The sequence below is a fragment of the Rutidosis leptorrhynchoides genome, chromosome 9 (genome assembly GCF_046630445.1).
Source record: "Rutidosis leptorrhynchoides isolate AG116_Rl617_1_P2 chromosome 9, CSIRO_AGI_Rlap_v1, whole genome shotgun sequence".
NCBI classification, from domain to species: Eukaryota; Viridiplantae; Streptophyta; class Magnoliopsida; order Asterales; family Asteraceae; genus Rutidosis; species Rutidosis leptorrhynchoides.
Window position 1 is genome coordinate 363420331 of NC_092341.1, and position 6012 is coordinate 363426342.

Genomic DNA, 6012 nt, shown 5'->3' on the forward strand with positions numbered 1-6012 from the left:
CTTTCAAGCCATCCAAGGATCCTTTGAAGCTAGATCCATTTTTCTCATTTCCAGTAGTTTTATCTAGAAAACTTGAGGTAGTAATGATGTTCATAACATCATTCGATTCATACATATAAAGCTATCTTATTCGAAGGTTTAAACTTGTAATCACTAGAACATAGTTTAGTTAATTCTAAACTTGTTCGCAAACAAAAGCTAATCCTTCTAACTTGACATTTAAAATCAACTAAACACATGTTCTATATCTATATGATATGCTAACTTAATGATTTATAACCTGGAAACACGATGAACACCATAAAATCGGATATACGCCGTCGTAGTGAAACCGGGGGCTGTTTTGGTTTGGATAATTAAAAACTATGATAAACTTTGATTTAAAAGTTGTTCTTATGGGAAAATGATTTTTCATATGAACATGAAACTATATCCAAAAATCTTGGTTAAACTCAAAGTGAAAGTATGTTTTTCAAAATGGTCATCAAGATGTCGTTCTTTCGACGGAAATGACTACCTCTTTAGTAATTGACATGTAACTTAAAATTCCTACTATAAACCTATATTTTTTCTGTTTGGATTCTTAAATTAGAGTTCAATATGAAACCATAGCAATTTGATTCACTCAAAATGGATTTAAAATGAAGAAGTTATGGGTAAAACAAGATTGGATATTTTTGATCTTTTTAGCTACGGAAAATGTTTCACAAATCTATACAAATCATATCTTAGCTAACTTATATTTTATTATACATGAATATATTATGTAATATTGGGATACCATAGACACGTATGCAAATGTTTTGACATATCATATCGACCCATGTATATATATATTATTTGGAACAACCATAGACACTCTATATGCAGTAATGTTGGAGTTAGGTATACAGGATTGAGGTTGATTCCAAAAATATATATACTTTGAGTTGTGATCTAGCCTGAGACGTGTATACACTGGGTTGTGGATTGATTCAAGATAATATATATCGATTTATTTCTGTACATCTAACTGTGGACAACTAGTTGTAGGTTACTAATGAGGACAGCTGACTTAATACACTCAAATATTTAAAACATAATAAAAATGGTTGTAATTATATTTTGATCATACTTTGATATATATGTACATATTTGTATAGGTTCGTGAATCGATCCGTGGTCAAGTCTTATTTCCGAGGAAGGAAATATCTGTGAAAGTGAGTTATAGTCCCACTTTTAAAATCTAATATTTTTGGGATGAGAATACATGCAGGTTTTATAAATGATTTACAAAATAGACACAAATACGTAAAACTACATTCTATGGTTGAATTATCAAAATCGAATATGCCCCTTTTTATTAAGTCTGGTAATCTAAGAATTAGGGAACAGACACCCTAATTGACGCGAATCCTAAAGATAGATCTATTGGGCCTAACAAACCCCATCCAAAGTACCGGATGCTTTAGTACTTCGAAATTTATATCATATCCGAAGGGTGTCCCGGAATGATGGGGATATTCTTATATATGCATCTTGTTAATGTCGGTTACCAGGTGTTCACCATATGAATGATTTTTATCTCTATGTATGGGTTGTGTATTGAAATATGAAATCTTGTGGTCTATTGTTACGATTTGATATATATAGGTTAAACCTATAACTCACCAACATTTTTGTTGACATTTAAAACATGTTTATTCTCAGGTGTATACTAAGAGCTTCCGCTGTTGCATACTAAAATAAGGACAAGATTTGGAGTCCATGTTTGTATGATATTATGTAAAAACTGCATTCAAGAAACATATGTCGATGTAATATATTTCTATTGTAAACCATTATGTAATGGTCATGTGTAAACAGTATATTTTAGATTATCATTATTTGATAATCTACGTAATGTTTTTAAAACCTTTATTGATAAAATAAAGGTTATGGTTGTTTTAAAAATGAATGCAGTCTTTGAAAAACGTCTCATATAGAGGTGAAAACCTCGCAACGAAATCAATTAATATGGAACGTTTATAATCAATATGAACGGGACATTTCAGTTGGTATCCGAGCGTTGGTCTTAGAGAACCAAAAAATTTGCATTAGTGTGTCTTATCGAGTTTGTTAGGATGCATTAGTGAGTCTGGACTTCGACCGTGTTTTCTTTAAAAATGATTGCTTAACATTTTTGTTGGAAACTATATATTATTAACATGTAAATATTATATGATATATTAATCTCTTAACATGTTTGATATTGTGTAATAGATGTCTACCTCTAGCACAAATCCCATTGACTCACCTAATAATAACGAAGAGTCGAATATATATTGGCAAGATTCACAAGTTCCCGAAGAACCGGAAAAAGAGGAAACGGAACCAGAAGAAGAGGAACCGGAAGAAGAGGAACCAGAAGAAGAGGAACCAGAAGAAGAAGAAGAGTTTCCAGAGGGGGGGAATAGTAGGAACCACAGAAAACCGGTCAAATAAAAGAAAATCCTCAACTAATGGACCAAAGTTAATAATGGTCAATGGTGTTTCCGCTAAGGAAGCAAAATATTGGGAAAATTACCAATTTTCCGATGAATCGGATCCTGATGAGGATTCCGATGATGTTATAAAAATTACCCCGACCCAATTTAATGAGGCAAAAGAAAATAATAAGGGAAAAGGCATCAAAATAGATAAATCTGATTCCGACCCCGATGAACTTTATATGTACCGTTAACACCCGTATTTTCAATATCGTGACAATAACCCGGGAACCTCTAAACCACCAGGTTTTTCTAAACCAATGTGGAAAACGACGACTCGTATTAGAGGAACATCATATATCCCTAGAATATTAGGAAAAAGAACCAAGTCCGAAGAAGAAGAAACCAGTGATTCAGATTAGAGGGGTGTGAGCATGTTGTGTAATAAATGTATTGTAGTGTGCTTGTACTTTTATGTTCTATGTAAAAATTGTTTGTATTGTTTGTTATTACGAATCTAATCCTTGTCTATTTTACAGTATAAAAACAAAATGGACGTTAAGGGTAGACAACCGAATATTTTAGAAGACCTACCAGAGGATATGATTGAGGAAATCTTGTCTAAAGTCGGTCAGAATTCATCAGCACATTTAGTTATGGCAAAATTAACTTGTCAAACATTTGAAAGACTTTCCAGAAATGCCTTAGTTTATAAAAGGCTTTCCTTTGATAGGTGGGGTATATCACATTAGGGAGACTTTAAGTTACGCCGTGTTTTCTTTAAAGCGTTAAATGCGGGGAATCCAAATGCAATTTTACGCTACGGGTTAAGAACCTATTTTGACTCAACTTATCCCAACATAGGATTTCGTAAATTAGAAAGAGCTTCTAACATGTAACATAAAGAAGCATGTTATGCTTATGGGTTAGTGATGTTCGCTTCTTACCAAAGTGAGAAAAAGAACATCGGATTGCAACTTTTAAATAAAACTTTCCCACGAGTGACGGATTCAGTAGTTGGGGTGAGAAACAAGGTTTTTAGATTATTACGGGGCTGTTGGACATTACGAAACCCTCGTCCTTTTGACGACATTACAACATGCTGCCTAGCCAATGGTCATAAAGGTTATTTTCCACAAGACCAAGGATGGGAAGTCGTCTTAGTAAAACCAGAATGCATGACTTGTTTCTGGGCTTATGAATTACGTGTCTTTATTTCCTTTGCTGAACAACTTGCGTATTAACTAGATTTATCTTCAAAACTGTCCTGTATCATAGTGTACTATATTATATGTAATATAGCGAAGTTGTAAATTTGAAGAATATTTGTATGTGATATATTATTATAATCAGTTTTTCATATGGAATTGTAGTAGTTGAATTGTATATTAGCTACTAAGTATGAACTTAACGGGAAGGTAGTACCCGAATTTAAAATTATAAAATGCTAATATGAAGAAAAAGCTTTTATAAATGAGTTCATATTATGCTACGAGATACTATTGACTACTCTTAATATTCTATATGATTAAATTGTTTCATTTGACTATTTTGAAGGAAATGGCACCGACTACTCGACACACCTTGAATATGAGCGAAGAGGAATTTCGTGCCTTTCTTGCTTCAAATATAACCGCAGTACAGGCCGCGCTACATACCAACAATAACTCTGAATCTAGCAATACAGCTAACGGTGCAAGAAATCGTGTAGGATGCTCCTACAAGGAATTCACTGCCTACAAACCTTCAGAATTTGATGGGACCGAAGGACCAATCGGATTGAAATGGTGGACCGAGAAAGTTGAATCGGTGTTTGCCATAAGTAAGTGTGCTGAAGGAGACAAAGTGAAGTACGCTACGCATACCTTCACAGGTATTGCATTAACATGGTGGAATACCTATCTAGAGCAAGTGGGACAAGATGCTGCTTACGCGCTACCGTGGTCAGCATTCAAGCACTTGATGAATGAGAAGTACCGTCCGAGAACCGAGGTCAATAAGCTCAAGTCAGAACTTAGAGGGTTACGAACACAGGGATTCGATATTACTTCGTACGAAAGACGATTCACAGATTTGTGCCTATTACGTCCGAGAGCATTCGAAGACGAGGAAGAAAAGATCGACGCATTTGTGAAAGGTTACCGGAGAGAATCCAAGAAGATATAAGTTCACACGAGACTGCCTCCATACAAAAGGCATGTAGAATTGCTCACAAACTAGTGAACCAGATTGAGGGGAAAATTAAAGAACAGGTGGCCGAAGAGGCCAACGTGAAGCTAGTCAAAAGAAAGTGGGAGGAAAACGGTGATAAGAGTCACCAAAACAACAACAACTATCCCAACAATCACAACATCAATCGCAACTACAACAAACGGCAAAACAACAACAACTACAACAATCATCCCAACAACAATAACAACCGCAACAACAACAACAACAGTCAGAAGCAGCTATGCCAAAGGTGTGAAAAGTATCACTCGGGGTTCTGCACCAAATTTTGCAATGAGTGTAAAAGAAATGGTCATAGCGTGGCGAAGTGTGAGGTCTACGGACCAGGGGTTAATAGAACAAAAGGAACAAATGGTGTCGGAACGAGTAATGTCGGAGCAAGTAGTGTCGGAGCAAGTTATGACAATGTAGTTTGTTATAAATGTGGAAAACCGGGTCACATTATTAGAAATTGCCCGAACCAGGAGAACACGAATGGACAAGGCCGTGGAAGAGTTTTCAATATTAATGCGGCAGAGGCACAGGAAGACCCGGAGCTTGTTACGGGTACGTTTCTTATTGACAATAAATCTGCTTACGTTTTATTTGATTCGGGTGCGGATAGAAGCTATATGAGTAGAGATTTTTGTGCTAAATTAAGTTGTCCATTGACGCCGTTGGATAGTAAATTTTTACTCGAATTAGCAGACGGTAAATTAATTTCAGCAGATTATATATGCCGAAATCGAGAAATTAAACTGGGTAGCGAAATATTTAAGATTAATTTGATACCAGTAGAGTTAGGGAGTTTTGATGTAATAGTTGGCATGGACTGGCTGAAGGAGATGAAAGTAGAGATCGTATGTTACAAAAATATAATTCGGATTGTACGAGAAAAAGGAGAACCCTTAATGGTGTACGGAGAAAAGGGCAACACGAAGCTACATCTTATTAGTAATTTAAAGGCACAAAAACTAATAAGAAAAGGTTGCTATGCTGTTCTAGCACACGTCGAGAAAGTACAAACTGAAGAAAAAAGCATCAATAATGTTCCCGTGGCAAAAGAATTTCCCGATGTATTTTCGAAAGAATTACCGGGACTACATCCACATCGATCTGTTGAATTTCAAATAGATCTTGTACCAGGAGCTGCACCAATAGCTCGTTCTCCTTACAGACTCGCTGAAATGTCCCGTTCTTATTGATTAAAAACGTTCCATATTAATTGATTTCGTTGCGAGGTTTTGACCTCTATATGAGACGTTTTTTCAAAGACTGCATTCATTTTAAAATAAACCAAAACCTTTATTTCATCAATAAAGGTTTAAAAAACTTTACGTAGATTATTAAATAATGA